The sequence below is a fragment of the Mus musculus genome, chromosome 15 (genome assembly GCF_000001635.26).
Source record: "Mus musculus strain C57BL/6J chromosome 15, GRCm38.p6 C57BL/6J".
Taxonomy (NCBI): domain Eukaryota; kingdom Metazoa; phylum Chordata; class Mammalia; order Rodentia; family Muridae; genus Mus; species Mus musculus.
In genome coordinates, this window is record NC_000081.6 from 54,952,790 (window position 1) to 54,971,133 (window position 18,344).

Genomic DNA, 18,344 nt, shown 5'->3' on the forward strand with positions numbered 1-18,344 from the left:
ACACACATGACCTTTGACTAAAATGGCTTTAGGGAAGGAAAAGTGTCCGGACGTTGAAGACCCAGCGTCCAAGCACCGCCATTCACACTTCCACCCCCAACCGCGCTGGGTTAATTTTTCATCTTTCAAGCAGAGCCTGTGAAGTTTGGTGTGCATTTCCCCTTCTTTCTCTAGGATTCGTTCCTGTTTCCTGAAGAGCCTGCGGCAGGACTTTCCTGTTGTGATGTCGGGGGATCTCTAGACTAGCATTTGCAGGTGAACCTAGCACGGTGTGCATTCTAGAAAGTTTCTGCAGCACCCTGGGGGATATGACCACCATATTTCCACCCCTTGAATATGTCACAATGTTTAAAGGGATTTTGACAATCATACCCCACCCCCAGCCCCCCCGGGACGTATGGGTCTCTGCTTCTTGCTGCTATTTTACCTACTAAGAAATAGAAGCAAGAGACATGTGTTCAATCTTCTAACCAGAGGGCAAAATCTTGGTCTCTGCTCTGAATAACTAGTCTAAACTGAATGATATTACAACTAATATAAAGCAACTGTGTAATTGCTTCAATTTGGTAGTTATAAAAATATTAGAACTTTTTTTAATAGATAGGCAAATGGGTCATTGATAGCCACAAATATCTTGAATTTATGGACTACATTTAGAACTTCGTGTGTGTGTGTTGCTCTTTACCAGAGACTGAAAACATGCTCTAAGAATAAGATCTGGCTTCAGAGGTATAAGGGTGAAACCAAGGTCTAGCTATCACCAACACTATCAGAACCATTGTCTTTCTTTTTTTCCCTAGGTCCTTCAAGATGATAAGGTCCGGAGAGAGAGATCGACGACAGAGGGCTTGCATCACACATGGGAACATGGGAAGGCTCAATTGCAAGTAGTTCCAAGTAACGGAAGAAATAAAAGGTCCAATTCCTCATTTAGCCAGGCATGGAAGATTGCCACTAGTTTGAGGCCAGTCTGGGTTACAGAGTGAGACCTTGTCTCAAAAACAAACAAGAAACATGAACCCAGACGGGCAGGAACTATGGACTTGTGGAAGGAGCCCTGGTCAAGCATTCAGCAGCTCCACACGGTTCAGTGCCATCAGAAGTGCCATAAAGATCTGCAAAGACGAGATGCCCCCATGTTCTCGTTTTCATCGGCTTGGAGAAGGACTCAAGTGATAGTGACCCTCAGCTTTGAAGGACTTGAAGGAGTTAGGCAGGAAGAGAAAAGGAGGAAAGACATGCCACCCCCACCCCCCAGACAGCCCTGAACACAAAAGCTGCCCTGCTGCACTCAGAGAACTGAAAACAGTTGAACCCAGCAGGAGCGCTTGGTGTGGGAGCCTGTGTCCACAGAAGAGAGTGTGGGTTTGGACTCTGACCCGCCTCGTGAGTCACGGTAGGAAACTTGGACTTCATCCCGCAAGGCCAATGAGTTGACAGAACTAGCCCCGGGTTATCAGCCCACAAGAAAAGGATGCAGGAGTCAAATGTTGTTATACAACCAGAATAATATTTATATCAGTGTGAGGCTTAAGCTTGACTGGCTACATGCAGTTGCTTTCTTCTTCTTCTTCTTCTTCTTCTTCTTCTTCTTCTTCTTCTTCTTCTTCTTCTTCTTCTTCTTCTTCTTCTTCTTCCTCTTTTTTTTTCTAGTCAGAAAAATGTAAGCAATGTGTTTAACTTCAGCAAGCCTCAAGTGTGTCCCCCGCCCCCCCCCCCCCCCCCACCAATAAGAAGGGATCATGGAGTATGCCATGAGGGTAAAATGAAATGGTGTAAGTAAAACCCTTAGCCTTTCTTCAGGGAGAGTCTACAAAATGGCAAGTGGCTACTGTTGCATTGTAAAGCTTTCTGGTTTGCATAGTGCATGACTACAGAGGAACTAGGAAATCTCCCCACCCTTTCTCCCCCGTCTTCTAGCTCTGGGCTCATTGGATATTTGTGGCCTCTCTCCCTTCTCTCCTTATCATTGAGCCCCCTCTTGACTTCCTTGTCAGTTTGTCCCTTTCCTCAAGCTACCCACCCACCCCAGGCCCCTGTGAGCCACCCACCTGGGATGCTAACTGCTAGACATCTATACTATCCCACAGCCAGGGCTGTTGCCACTGCCATGGTTACATGGTATCCAACCTTGTCTGGGTGTGCAAACCTACTGCAGGCCTTGCAAGTTGGAGCCATTTGCATCTAGCCATCTTTCGTGAAAAAGCCTCCACTTCTCCAGCAAAGTCCAGAGCTATTTGAAGGAGATGTTCTTCTTGTACCTGCTCTGTTCTCACCTTCTCTGTGGCTCAGAGGTGCCTCTCTTGTATTTGTGAACTCATTGCTCATTTTCTCAGAAACATTCGGCAACCCCTCCCTTTCAATTTCTCCTCTATTGATTACATTGATAACACGACCATTAAATGCAACTCAGTATTCTTGATGCTGAACATACAGGAATCAATACACTATCACTCCACAGAAAGAAGCACATTCAAGCACTGTACATGTACTGGACTCTTTTTTCATAATTTGTTGTCCTTTTCATATCATTTGCCCCATGTAGGCCTGGATTATTTTTAAAAAGAAAGAAACATACTAGTATTTTATATGCAAAGTTATAAATAAAATTAAATTGACTATGTTGTAATGAAATAAAAATCTAAATATAATACAAAGTAAAAATTTGAATCTAGCAATATAATAAATAATGTAAAGACATTGAGTAGAAAAAAGTGGGGAAAACTAATTGAAACCAAATACTTACTCAACCTATGCTCACTGCAGACAGAAAGCACACAGACAAATCACATACTCTACTAAATAAAGTGTCTTTCTCAGTGACGTAGGTGTAGGAATTCTGACTCGAGTTTTTCTATAATATTGAGCAAACAAGTCAATATATTTTTTGTTGTCACTTTTTTTATTTTCAAGTCAGATTTCATTAATATAGTCTTATTATAAAATTAGATATGTGTTTCTAAACCTGACAGTTCATCTTCAGAATTTTTTTGTCTTTTGTTTGTTTTCTTTTCCAAAAAAATTGGATATTTTCTTTATTTACATTTCAAATGTTTTCCCCTTTCCAGGGCTCTTCTTCAGAAACTCCCTATCTCGTGCTCCCCTAGCCACCTACTCCTGTCTTCCTGCCCTGGCATTCCGCTATACTGGGGCATCAAAAACCCTCAGGCTCAAGGGCCACTTCTCCCACTGATGTCCAACAAGGCCATCCTCTGCCACATATGTGGCCAGAGCCATGGGTCCCTCCATGTACTCTTTGGTTGGTGGTCCAGTCCCCAGGAGTTCCAGAAGGCCTAGCCTGTTGACACTGTTGCTCCCTGCATGGGGCTGCAAAGACCCTTCAGTGCCTTCTCCAACTCCTCCTCGGGGACTTCGGGCTCAGTCCAATGGTGGCTTCGAGCATCCACCTCTGTATTTGTCAGGCTCTGGCAGAGCCTCTCAGGAGACAGGCTTCCATCAGCAAGCACTTCCCAGCATCCACATAGCATTCAGGCTTGGCAACTGTATATGGGATGGATTCCCAGGTGGGGCAGTCTCTGGATGGCCTTTCTGTCAGTCTCTGCTACACATTTTGCCTCCATATTTCCTCCTGTGAGTATTTTGTTCCCCTTCTAAGAAGCACTGAAGCATCTACACTTTGGTCTTTCTTCTTCTTGGGCTTCATATGGTCTGTGAATTGTATCTTGGGTATTCTGAACTTTTGGGCTAATATCCACTTATCAATGAATGCATACCATGAGTGTTCTTTTGTGACTGAGTTACCTCTCTCAGGATGATATTTTCAAGTTCCATCCATTTGCTAACGAATTTCATGAAGTCATTGTTTTTAATAGCTGAGTAGTATTCCATTGTGTAAATGTACCACATTTTCTGTATCCATTCCTCTGTTGAGGGACATCTGGGTCCTTTCCAGCTTCTGGCTATTATAAATAAGTGAACATAGTAGAGCATGTGTTCTTATACATGTTGAAACATCTTCTGGATTATATACCCAGAAGTGGTATAGCTGGGTCCTCAGGTAGTACTATGTCCAATTTTTTTAATTAATTGTTTTTATTAGATGTTTTCTTCATTTACATTTCAAATGCTATCCCCTTTCCTAGTTTCCTCTCTAGAAGTCCCCTATACCCTCCCCCCTCCACCTGCTCCCCAACCCACCCACTCCCACTTCCTGGCCCTGACATTCCCCTATACTGGGGCATAGAATCTTCGCAAAACCAAGGGACTCTCCTCCCATTGATGACCAACTAGGCCATCTTCCGCTACATATGCAGCTAGTGACACGAGCTCTGGGGGTATTGGTTAGTTCATATTGTTGTTCCTCCTACAGGGCTGCAGACCCCTTCAGCTCCTTGGGTACTTTCTCTAGCTCCTTCATTGGGGACCCTGTGTTCCATCCAATAGATGACTGTGAGCATCCACCTCTGTATTTGCCAGGCACTGGCATAGCCTCACAGAAGACAGCTATATCAGGGTCCTGTCAGCAAAATCTTGTTGATACATGCAATAATGTCTGGGTTTGGTGGTTGTTTATGGGATGGATTCCGGGGGTGGGGGGGGGGCAGTCTCTGGATGGTCCTTCCTTCGGTCTCACCTTCAAACCTTGCCTCTCTAAATCCTTCCATGGGTATTTTGTTCCCCTTTCTAAGAAGGATTGAAGTATCCACACTTTGGTCTTCCTTCTTCTTGAGTTTCATGAGTTTTGCAAATTCTATCTTGGGTATTCTAAGTTTCTGGGCAAATACTCACTTATCAGTGAGTACATATCATGTGAGTTCTTTTGTGATTGGGTTACCTCACTTAGGATGATATCCTCTAGATCCATCCATTTGTCTGAGAATTTCATAAATTCATTTGTTTTTTTTTTTTTTTTGGCTTTTGGTTTTTGGTTTGTTTTTTTGGTTTGTTTTGTTTTTTTGGGTTTTGTGTTGTTGGGTTTTTTGTGTGTTTTTGTTGTTGTTGTTGTTGTTTTGTTTGTTTTGTTTTTTGAGTTTTTTGAGACTGGGTTTCTCTCTGTAGCCCTGGCTGTCCTGGAACTCACTCTGTAGATCAGGCTGGCCTCAAACTCAGAAATCCACCTGCCTCTGCCTCCCAAGTGCTGGGATTAAAGGCATGCACCACCACTACCGGGCCCAATTCATTGTTTTTAATAGCTGAATAGTACTCCATTGTGTAAATGTACCACATTTTCTGTATCCATTCTTCTGGTGAGGAACATCTGGGTTCTTTCCAGCTTCTGGCTATTATAAATAAGGCTGCTATGAACATAGTGGATCATGTGTTCTTATTACCAGTTGGAACGTCTTTTGGGTATATGCCCAGGAGTGGCATAGCTGTGTCCTCAGGTAGTACTATGTCCAATTTTTTAAAAAAGACTTATTTATTTATTTATTTATTGTATATGAGTACACCATTGCTCTCTTCAGACACACCAGAAGAAGGCATCAGATCACATTACAGATGATTGTGAGCCAGAATGTGGTTGCTGGGAATTGAACTCAGGACCTCTGGAAGAGCAGTCAATGCCCTTAACCGCTAAGCCATCTGTCCAGCCCTAGACTTTTTAAAACCGTAGTTTTAACAAGGGTTTTCAATGCTTCAACCCCCTCTTATAGCCCACCATCCAAAGGTAGGGGAGAAAGGATGATAAACAGGACAGGGAGAAGCAGATCTGTTTAGAAGTTATTCTTTGGAGTGATTCCAATCTCCGTTTGTCAAGACACCAGTAGTCCACTTCAGTAGTGTCAGGATAGCAAACATGAATCAGTATCGGTGGCACGATCCAGCAGAAACCACCAGGCCTCTGCTGAGTCGCCACAATTCGGTGGGAACAACCAGGACACCAGGAAAAGGTCTCTCAACTTGCCTGTCTCAAGGAAGTGAAGATCATCAAAGACTCAAGACCAACAAAGTGTTGCAAGGCTAGATATGCAAGCGCCCCATCACTATCCATTGAGTATCCATATACTCTCTCCAAACATCACGTGTCCTCCCATCAGGCTTGCCTCAGCAAAACACCAGGTGAGTCTGCATCACATGACATCTCCTGAAACTTCCACTTGAACCCCATGTCATTGAGGAGCTTCTTACTTATCTTCTATTGTTCCCACTATCTCGTCCTTGAAACAACAACAATGCATGCATGTATGAGTGTGAACACATGCTGCTAGGAACATGCACACACCTCTCTCACACACACAGGAAGAAAGGGGTCCACAAACACACAACACACACACACACACACACACACACACACACACACACACACACGAAGAGAATTCCAAGGCCAGTTCTTCCTCAGGCTTCAGAGCTTGTTGTCACCTCCTCAAAGAGACTTTGCCTACACAGCCCATCTAGGGAGCTTTGTGACTGGATATTGGTTCACCTTTATTGTTGTTTTCAGATCACCTGTTCCCATGCCATGATGAGAGTCTCTCTGTTCTTGGGCCTTGCTCACTTTCTGTTGTTTCCTCTAATCTGAACCTAATGGAATCTGAGACCCTTGTCCTGTTCAGTACTATATCATATCCTCAGTTCCCATGATTTTCCTTGTAGGTTTTTAGAGTCAGAGTCACTTGTGGCCCGGGCTGACCTCAAACTAAAAATGTTGCCAAGGATGTTCTTGAACTTCTTGTTCTCCTACCTCTACCTCCTGGCTGCTGGGATTACAGGTGTGTGGTGCCATGCAAGTTTAGAAAGCATTGTTGATTATATACCCTTAAAGTTGAGAACCATTTTTGCTCTTTAAAATTTGTTTCTTAATGGAAAATGTAAGTCTATCTTCCTTTCCAAGAGGAATCTTCAACAGATTCCTGGACTCATCTCTAGAGAAGAGAAAACACACACACACACACACACACACACACACACACACACACACACACACACACAGGACAGATGGAAGAAATCCAAAAGAAAAGAACCCAACATGTTTAAATTTCAATGGACCACTGAAGCATCTCTCCACTGAAGCATCTCTGGCTGAGAGTACAGCCAAAAGGAATCAAAAATTGTACATTAGAAAAGTACCGTGAGACCAAGCTTACATGGCTGCCAATGAGTCAAAAAAGGCTAAGCAGGCAGCTAAGCATATACCAAATGACAGCACCTAAGAAGATACTGTGATGCCTGAGTGGGAGGAAAATGCTTGCTAAATAGATAGATCAGTTTCTAAAATAACCATAGGCATTGGTTATTCTAAAAATGGAAAAAAAAACCCAAATAAACAAATCCTGATACCAAAAACACCAAGGACAGTTATCTATGGGTTAAATTCCGGGTGGTTCTAAAAGCTATGCTTGAAAATGATTCACCTCATCTCTTCATGACACAGAGCTCAGCCCCAAAGAGAAATAAGTAATATCCCCAGTGTCTACTTAATTCTCAATCGTTTTCTTCTTGGTCCTGCCACACATGATGGACCTTCCCAGCATGCAGATGAAGACCTGTTTTCTCATTTCTCTAAGTTTTCACCGGCTCTTATCCCCATCCCCAACACTCATATCTGGCTCAACTACCTCATGGATGGTTCCCAATCTCCCCAATGCTGCAACCATTTAATACAGCTCCCCATATTGTAGTGACCCTCATCCATAAACCTATCTCCATTTTGCTACTTCATAACTCTAATTTACTGCTATGAATCCAAATATAAATATCTGTGTTTTCCAATGGTCTTTGGGATTTGGGACCCACAAGTTGAGAATCACTGGTCTAGGGCCTTTCCCCACTCAACTCCCATGAGTTTGGGCTCAAAACAGCCTCCTCTGCTAGGCTGGGGCCCAGCCCATTCTCTGCTTGCACACAGCATACCCCACTGGCTTTTTTCTCCTCCTGAGTCCTGATGGTTCCTGACTGAGCAATTCCTCCATTGTATCTCATGGCCAACTGACCGCCCAGCCAGAAAATTGAATTAATAAATTAATAAAGCAATGTTCTAAATGATCTTTTTAGAGAGATGGTCTGCTTTAGTTTTTAGTTTTTATTTGATTTTTAAAACTTTATTGGGGTGTACTCTTGATATGCAATTCACTGATTTAAACTGTGCATGTCAATGACTTGGGAATGTTTAAATAGGTGCACAACCCACATCAGGATTGATTACAGAACATTTCATCACACCAAAAACAAATACCATATTCCTTATCTGTCATTCTTCATGTCACCCAGACTCCTGGTTCTGGGCAACCACAGGTAGAGACTGTTCTGTGTCTGCAGGTTTGTATGATCTAGCCATATCCTATGACTAGAACCACCCAATGACTCGTTGTCTGTGATCGGCATCTGCTGACACCTTTGAACATGCATTTGTCTTTAAACTTCCATTTTATGTGGGAGGTATGTGAAAGAATTTGGACCCTTGTAGAGATATTGGAAGGTAAATGAAGGCAGTACTTCTTAGACAGAATCCACTGCAGCCTGGGAAATTGTCCAAATTCCTGAGCCCTAGGATGACAGTGAGGATGAAGCAGCTAAGAGGGTTAGCTGTATCTATCACCTCAGAACAGAAGAAAGAAATGGAATCCAATTGAGGGAAACTACCTCACTCACCAGCCCTGTTTCAGCACGGCTACTTGTGCAGGATCTCTTAGGCCACCAGGACGCACTCTAAATCAAAGTTCCTCGGTCAAACTCTAACTTAACCAGACAGCAGTTGCTGATCTTCATGTGTCACTTCTCCATCTACACAAAGATTATAAAAATAATTCCTGCCCTCTGGCCACCTCATCAGAGAACTGAAAAGTCATTACAGTGAAGTAAGAGGCTGTGTGAGGTGCGTAGTACAGACTTGGAACATTGTAAATACTTGGTACGTGCTTTTGCTTCTTGTTGATTGGCCACAGCTCTTTACATATTGTCCTATGCATGATGCAACGTGGAAAGGGGACAGTGACGCAGTTATGAACGTTATCAACTATTATCACTGTGAAATTTTCACGCTGTATTTTAATAGACATTATAAATCTTGAGCTGATTCATCTGAAACCTAAAAATAACTTACTAACTGGGTGAGGTGATGCATATCTTTAATTCCAACACTCAGGGGAAAGACACAGACAGATCTCTATGCATTTGAGACCAGTTCTACACGAGCCAGGGCTATATGGTGAGACCTTGTCTCAAAAACAAAACAAAACAAAATAAGCAAGCAAACTTAATGGAAAGTCAAAATGTTTTAGCTCCATGTCCAGAGTTTAAATGTGATGGAAGGAGCAGAGTTTCTCCATATTCCTCAGTCCCCGAAGCAGAAAGAGTAAAATGGCTTACTGGACTTTGCATCATACCTGTTCCCCCACAGTCCTCTTGTATAGTGCCCTTGCTCTCCTGTTACCATCCCTAGGAACCAGACCCGTGTATGACACCATCTGCTTAGCCTTCCCCAGAATATCTGCTAAAAATATGTCAAAAATCAATCTTTGTGTGATTATCACTCTCCGGACAGACAAAGGCAACATTAGGATAAAACCATCTCTCTGCATCACACACAACTGTGAGTGGCCAAAGACTTAGGTTGATGTTGTCACCAGCAAATCAGCCAATTATCCAGAAAGTTGGAGTCAGAGGGTAGCTGGCCTCTTACATGCCAGCCTATAGAAGGGGACATGAAACTATGGGTCCCCTTCCAGCTTCCTCTGCATTGTCTTTCCTGAGTATTGGACACTGCTCAGATTCAGCTCTTCCCCAGCCCCACTTCTTGCGCTGTCTCCTCAGCAGCTCCAGGTAGGAGCCCTAAGCATGGGCTTTAGTCAGCAGCTCCCTGTCACTGATGCTACATCACAAGCAGCTACAGAAGATAAGCCTGCCACATTTATCTTCTTACCCTGGAGTCAGGCTCAAAATGCTCATTAGTCTGTTTGACAGATATTTATTGAGATGCTAGTGTGTGTGCCAACCCTGTTAAATACAAACATTTCACAGAAATGGAGGATTAAACTCTGAAAGGAATTTTGAGAGAATGAAAAGAGACGTGGGGAAAGAAACATCACACAGAGAGTTCCAGTGCCTGGGTAAGGAACACCCTGGTGACAGATCTTGTTCCACTATGTCAAGGATCCTTCTTTCTGTTAAAAATACCCTGGGTTTAGCTGGATGTGGTGGTACACTCCTTTATTCCCAACCATAGAGAAGCCGAGACTGGTAGGGAGATCTCTGTGAGTTCTGTGATCTCTGTAGCCTGGTCTACAACAGTGAGACCCTGTCTCAAAAACAAACAAAACCTACCAAATAAAAGCCATCCACAATAATTTAAACTTGACTATAAAGCCAGAGAGAATCTAAATGATTACAGATTTTTAACAACAACCATAAAGCACCCACAAGTTAGCGGTCGAAGACGTTCACAGCCATCCACATTTGCAAAGTGACTAGCACCACACGTCTCACCCTCCGCACCTCTCTCACCCCAGCCCGGCTGGTTCATGTCTCGCCCACGCTGGGCTGACAAAGGACTTGTAAAAGTTTAACTCAATAGGGTTGCACAACGTTGAAAGTTTGAATTGCTGCTCAGGCTAATGAATGAGATTCTTCTATCACCTCATGAAGATGTCCCCAGTGGGAGGAAGAGTGGAACAAGCTGTCACAAACATGAATGTCCTCATCGGGCTCAGGTGAGGCTTGCACAAGAAAATGAAGCAGGGGACACTCACCTCTACCAGGTGCAGTACAGACATGCCCCAATGTTTCTTTGTGTCCTTTGTGAAACTTAGGTTCTTAAAAGTCTGGTTTCCCTTCCTGAGGTGATGCAGGCGTTTGGCATCTTCACTGTGGTGATAGTGTCACAGGTGTTTGTGTATCTCCAAAGACAACAAACTGCACAGTAAGAATGTGGAGCTCTGTGTGATGGTCCTACCTCAGTGAAACTGTTAGGAATAGAAAGCAGCTATTTCCTCACTGAGCCAAAATCACAACCCACTGAACACATTGTTGCTTTGGGCAGCCTTTAGGAAAGCAGGCTTTCAGCTAGACTGTAACTCTTCCTTTGCTCCTTAAAAGCTGCTAATACTTTCCCTTAATCATCCATTGTGTTACTAACTCTGATAAATGTCCCTCACCACGTTTTCTTGGCCTTACTCTCCTCTCTCATGTGAACCATTGACCATGTCTCCTAATCGCTCTCCTCAAATCTAGTGTGAGCCTATGACAACCCTCCCTTTCTTCCAGGGGTCAGAAAGATCTCCCTAGAATCCTGATCCTCCACCTAATTTACTGCTTCCTGCCCTGCAGGATTTCTCATTGTCCTGAAGACAAGGCCTCAGTTTCTCAGAAGAGATTAGCAGTGACCTGCTCAAGATGGCTGCACACAGACAAGAGCTGATGGCGGATCAGCTCTGCCAGGGCCCAAGCAGAAGCTCCGGAAACCATGCACTTTTTTGTTTAAGACCCTGTGAGTGCTAGAGCCACCCAAAATGAGCATTTATTCCCTCTTGCTGAACTTTATAGCTAATGATATCCCTGGCTCGTCTTAAAGTCAGCATCAGAAACCCGCCATGTTAGCATCACAGAAGTCCTGTCTCCCTTGAGACCTCCTGACTTGCTTCCTTCTGCTGGAACTTCTTCCCTCTTTTCATCATGGTAACTTACGCATCCAGGTCTGGACGCTTCAAACCCAGCTTCCCCTACCCTCTTGCATTGGCTTAGGTTAGGTTTAAAAACCAGGGCGTGCTTTTTAGAGCGGAGCTCCTTTTCTGGAGTCTTAGTGTAGCCTCTTATTGTCTGCCCTTGAGAGCAGGGGTTGTATTGAGTTACTTTGTAAACTCTTTGTCTAGATATTTAATAGGTAACCCGGTGATCAAAGAACCAAATGAGTAAATGGATGGACAAATAGATACGTTAAGAAATAAAGCCTGCGTTTCTGAGTGCCTACTGCTGTGTGTTTCCAGTAGAACATCTGCTTTCCTAGAATACACTGATAGATTTCTAGGAACTGGTCATTTGTCATGGTAAAAAGTAACAGTAACAACTACAACAACAAACCATTTAGGTTACATAAACTAAAAATGTCAGCTTTCTTGTATTTGCTTTTGCTGTCTGTAATAAAAAGAAGCTGGTCTTTCCACAGTATTTTCAGCCACAGGTCTGCCCACCTTCTTCAAACATGCCAACCAAGACTACACAGTGGACAGCATCGATTGTCTTACTGAGTTTAGAATTTATCTTGGTTGTTGGGTTTTTTTCCCCAGTCTCTATGATAAGGTAGAGATGTGAGTGCTTGAGTCTGCAGAGGCCATGGAACTATAAGAAAATCTTCTGGAAAGGTCCAAGCAGGAGATGATAAAGGCCAGAATACAAAAGGTCAGTACAGACCGTGAATTTGCAGAATAAAGAAATATTTGGAAGGTCAAACCTATTTCGAGTTTAAGACCAGAAGGACATCACTACAGAGAGAAGAAAGGAAGGTAACCTCAGAGATTAAGCCACTGGAACTGGGGCGGGGGGGGGGGGTGTCCCACTACCCCAGATCATGAGTGAGAGAAGCCAATGGGCTCCTTTGAGATTCATTCAGTTTAATTTGTGGACTTTCATAATAAATAAGTGTAATAACAACTGTTCTCTATCCACTGGCAAGATGCCTTGTATACAGAGGTTCAGTTTTCCCTGGGACTGAATCAAGATTCAGTATATTATTAACATTTTTATTCTTAATTATGTGTGTGTGTATAGGTGGCTATGCACTCCTGAATGTAGGTGACCATGGAGGCCAGAAGAGAGCACAAGAGTTGCAGAGCCATCCAATGTGGGTTCTAGAGAACAGACCCGAGTCCTCTGTAACAGCAACGCATGGTCCAAACCACTGAGCAACCTCTCTGGCACCTCAGTGCGACCCAGTTATATAATATCAATCAACCTAATTTGTACTATGAATGTAGGAAAAGAGAGAGAAACATCCGGATCAGCGTATGAAAAACACCAATAGAGACAAAGACTGGAAGCCCCTCCCCCTCAGCAAGGATATGGGTAAGGGGGTGGAGCACCTGAGAGAAAAGCTATACATAAGAAAGTGTAAGCGGTATGCAAATGATTCATAGAGGCACATGGCTTTCCTGGTCCAGTGCTGTTTGCCCAACTCTCTGGCCAGTTTCTCCGTTTCATATAATTTCCCTATTTCTACCACTACCCACTACCACTACCCATGTCTCCCTGGTCCAATTCTTTGTTCTGCGCCTCTGCTCTCAATTGTTGTTGTTGTTGTTGTTCATTCACTTCCCTGTTTAGCTTTCACATCCAGGTCATCAGAGTCCATCAGGGCAGGGACCCCAGTAGGAACTGAAGCAGAAATCATGGAGGAAGGCTGGTTACTTATTCAGCTCAGCTCAATCCCCTGCACTTGGTACAGGGCAGGTTACGCGGACGTCATCTCCCTGGCCACCTGTTTGCCCATCTGGAATTGCACCTGCCGGTTTTGCTCTGGATCTAGCTCTGTCCGTTCACCTCTGCAGCTGGCTACATCTCTCAAAACCCTGACCTTTTCCTGGCTGGATCTCTATAGCAGTTGCTTCTTCCCCTCTAGCTGCTTTAGTTTTGTTACCAAATACAGACTTCATTGCATTTCTACCAGCCCACTTCTGAAACCTTTTGAACTCTGCTGTAGGCTCTAACTTGTATTTATTTTGTAAGCCCATAAACGCAAACATAGATAGATGCACCGTGTGTGGTACTCGAGTCAGTATGAGTAACTGAGGTTGTAATAAGAAACTTGGATTTGCCTCAGTCTCATTAACAAAGTAGGCAGGATTATCGGACAAATTGTTATGATCAAAACACCTTCACCCCGTGAACCTTATTGTATTTACCATTATTTAATAAATGAAGAGACACAAACATGAGCACATGCGTCTGGCATAGCACACTCCTGACATCCACACTTGCCAGGGCTACATGTAAGGAGAGCTCATGGAAAAGGAAGGTCCACCATTTACAAATATAAGAGAATTCGGGTGCTATGAAAAAATGGCTTAATAAGTTTTACCAACTCTCATAATCAGTACGTTTGAGCTTCTAACTTTTCCCAGACCCTCAAGCCTCTTCTGTTCTCAGGAGCACGATTCTGTTGGTTTTTTGTTTGTTTGTTTGTTTGTTTGTTGTTTGTTTGTTTGTTTCTACTTTTATTTCATCATTATTGATTACCATTATTATTAGTGTGTGGGAGGTGTGTGTTTGTGTGGTTATGTGACTCTATGTATTTAGAGGACAAATTGGGTGTCTTTCTCAATCATTCTCTACTTTTTACATGGTTAATTTTTAAAAATTTATTATTATGTTTGTGTATACACACGTATACATATAGGTACACACACCATGACATGTATGTAGAGGTCAAAAAACAACTTTTTGAGGTTCATTCTATATGGATCCTGGGGGCTGAACTCATATTGCTAGGGCTGCACAGCAAGCCCCTATATCCACTGAGCCTTCTTCCTGGCCCTCTACCTTAGCTTAGAGACAAGGTCTCTCGCTGAAACGAGAGCTTCTGAATTGAGCTAGTCTATCTGGCTAATGAGTTCCAGGGCCGGCCTGTCTCACCACTCCACCCTCCTCCAGACCGCAGCACTAGATTGTAGATGTGCATTCTTGCACCTGGCTCTTTACGTATGTGCTGGGGTTCAAACACAGGTCCTCATGTTTATCCTCCAGGGAGGGTTAGGAGTTCTCCATCTGCTGGCCATTGATGCTCACAGGTGGCAGCTATGTTACTGGCTGAGACATAACCCCAGATCTTTCTCTTTCTTAATACACTGCTATTGTTTCTACCAATTTTTCTTTTAATGCAACAAGAACCTGGAAATTCCTGTAGGTGTCTCCAGCCTGTAACCCATGCCCATAACATTAATGGCTTCTCTTTTGTACAATCCAATGTGAAGCCACACCCAAATCTACTGCTCTAACATGGTATTTATCCATGTGACAAACTGAGAAAGTCAACACCCTGGAAAGTATGACTAAGAGGTCTTACTACGATAATAATTTTCACCGGGTGGATAAGGGATTTAGAAAAAGAGACGGCTACTATAACAACCTCAGAGTGGTCCAAAGCTACATTTGGCTTTCGATTTCACTCATAATTCAAAGAAACCATAAAAGATTCATGTGAAATCTGGATGGTTGATTAGAAACACGTGAGGAACAGCACTCAGGCACGTGCTTCATTTCTAACCTCCATGTGTGCCAAAAATTAATCATCATTTATCCTTTGATGTTCCAGAAAACAGAATCACCTCAGCTATCCCTCGGAAGGACAGAGATGAGGTCAGGAAAGCCCTGGACCAGTCCAGGATGTCTGTTGGGAGAGGATGAACATGTGAATTCCACATAGAATGGGCATGGCCCAGGCGTGGCTCTTCTTTGCCTCCCTTCCAGCTCTCAATGTGGCCCTTTCGTGTCCCCTCCTGCAGCCTCGTACCCGGTTACGGACGGACCCCTTTAACTGTTGCTTTTCCCTGAACACATCCTTTCAGAAGCACAAATTCCAGCATGGAGCAGACACAGTCTTTGGAGCCAGGAAGCCACAAAGTTGAGTCCAAAACACCATTTATTGTGAAGAAGTCACAGAGTGTCTTTGAGCCTCAGTTTCCTTCATCTATAAAGCAAGGATTTCAAGACTTCCTTTGAAGAGGGGTTGTTGGCTGAATGGGTCAGTTTTGTGAAGTGTATTCATGTCAAGGATGCCAAAAGAAGTATGCAGTAGCTCTCCTGTCTTCCTTGTGAGTGGGATATTCTCACCCTCAGTACTCTGGAGCCTAAATGCTCACTAAACATAGAACCCCAAGACAGCAGTGTCCAGGGTATAGGCAATACACAATGGGCCTAGTACCTAACTGCCTAAGATTAAATCAGGGTTCAGTATAGAGGTCTTAACATCATCTAGACTCTCTTAGATTGGGAGTGAATTAGATGACAACCAGTCCTCCTATTAATGTGTCATAAAGAGAAGGGGGATAGAATAGTCAGATCAAATTTCATAGCCCAGAAACATATTTTTATGGGAAGTCACTAGTGGCTAAGACATTTCACACATAAGAAGTAGGTGAGGGGACTAGAGATATAGCTTAGCAGTTATGAACACTTGCTATTCTTTGATTCTCAGCAACCACACGGTACCTTAACAACCATTCATAACTTTAGTTCTGAAGATCTGACAACCTCTTCGGGCCTCTGTGGGCATCAGGCGTATACATGGCACAAGACATACATGCAGGCAAAGCACCCATACACACGTTTTTAAAGTAGAAAATTAAATATTCCAAGGCCAGGATATGCTTGCAAAATGGGTGAAGTTTGGCTACAGAAGAGACAAAGAGGAGACATAATGAGAAACTGGGCTGGCACAGTGTCTAGGTTAGTTTATCAAGATCTCACCAGGTTATGGCAAAAAAAAAAATAAGACTTAATATTGAAATTAAACCTTCCCATCTCTACATATGTAATCCCACCCCCTTATTTTAAACAGTTGCATGGTTCTCCCACACTAGACTGTTCATCTTCTGCTTTGCTGATCCTCCACTGGTAGATTCCTTTTTAGGTTCTTCTCATTTGTTTATTGTTTTGATTTTGACGTGTCCCTGCCAGAGAAACTACTAAACCCAGACTCATCAAAGACTATGCACTTTTAAAATCCGAGTGTTATTTCCAATTCCCCTATTAAAAACTGCTATCTGCTTGTACTCCAACCCCAGCATGACTGCACGCATCTCCACAGACCTTTTGCAACATTTCGTTATCGAGCTTTTGAAACTTGGCTGATCTGAGAGTAAGCACTGTTCACCTCCCTACTTTCCCTGCCTTGCATTTCTTTAACTGCGTGAAGATGGCCTGCTCGCATGTTTATCAACCATGCGCACTTCCCCACCCCCGTTCTGAGAATAACTTTAAAATTTCCTTGCCAATTCCTCTGTACTCTTGGATCCTTTTCCTCCTTGTATTAAGAAAATGAACATATCGACCACTATTTAGTTCATGATCTATGGGTTTTAGCTCATAGAAGTTTCATCCACGCCAAATTTTTTATTATATGTGTCTGTCTGTCTGTCTGTGTGTCTGTCGGTGTAGGTATGTGGGAAAGGAGCATTCTTCCCACTATCTGCATATGGAAATCAGAGGACACCTCTGATAAGTCGTCCTTCTCATACCGTAAGAGTTCCAGTGGCTGGACGCAGGTTGTCAGGCTTGGCACCCATCTCATTGGATCCCACTCCATTATTTTTTTTTAAATCCACTCATGCTTTTGTTCATCATTCTGTGAATTAAGCTACTTAATGTCTATAGTGTCTCTTTTCAACATATCAAGAGCTACTTTTTCTGTATTGTATGAAAGACAGGCTTTAATTTATGATTATATTTTTGAAAGATTATTTTATTACCATTAAAAATTGTTAACATGATATATATGTTCGTTTCAATTCTCTTCTGTTTTTTAATTACTTCCCTACTTTTCTCATCTTCAGTTTATAATCTGTTTTTATTTTCTTTCTTCACTCAGATCTGCTCAGCGAAAGGCAAAGAGGCACAGGAGTCTGACATTGGGGAGCATGGTGCCGCTACAAATGTCTCAGTGACTTTGATGTGCCCCATTCACCCTGACGGATGATCACAGGGACAACTCCAACTCAGAGCACACAAATTCAGGACTTCCTTTTGCTGCACTTCCCACAATGTCCCTTTTCACTGCACTTCCCACAATGTCCATGGCATTAAGCAGAAACATGGATGACCACTTTGTCCACTGCTGGCATGGGCGCCATTTCCTCAGTGATGCTATGCCTCCTTCTGGAGGCTTCTAGTAATATATAGGTTAATTCTCAGTATGTTGTTCTAGTTATACCCAAAGTTTTACCATGCTGATAAACGTTCTTCAGGGATTTGGGACACCATGAGGTCTAACTTCTTTAAAAATAAATTTTCTATTCTATTGATTTTGGAAAATAAGCTTTAAACAGATGTGAGTTTTCTCTAGAATTTCTCCATCTAAGAAACTTGAACAAGAGAGAATGGATTGATTGATTGATTGATTGATTAGGATTTTGACTGAAGGCCTGAAGAGGGGAAAAATGGAGCCAGAAAAGCACTAGAAGGCCTGTGTAGCATCCAAGGTATGGCAGACATGAGCAATAAGCTTGGGGATGAAGAAAAGCCAGACAGCCAAATGGACTTTGAAAAGACGATATTGAAAGAAAAAAAGACAAATGGCCACTCATTATCTGACTTGTTTGTTTGTTTGTTTGTTTGTTGTAGCAAAAGAGGAAAAGAGATAACCTTTCAGTATGTTGAAGTTCCTGGGCTATTCAATAAAGGTATAGCTTAGCTAAATTAGCAGAGGTCACAATTCCAGTGGCAAAGGGACAACTGTGCAG

The 18,344-nt window shown here is 42.9% G+C and overlaps 1 long non-coding RNA gene across 1 annotated transcript; it reads left to right on the forward strand.

The window, feature by feature from the left end:
* The first annotated feature begins 158 nt into the window (after window positions 1-158).
* On the forward strand, window positions 159-17,916 carry Gm26684 (predicted gene, 26684). The gene is made up of 3 exons (NR_155354.1): window positions 159-255; window positions 801-1,396; window positions 17,474-17,916. It is a non-coding gene; the product is annotated as a predicted gene, 26684 (long non-coding RNA).
* The last annotated feature ends 428 nt before the right edge of the window (window positions 17,917-18,344 follow it).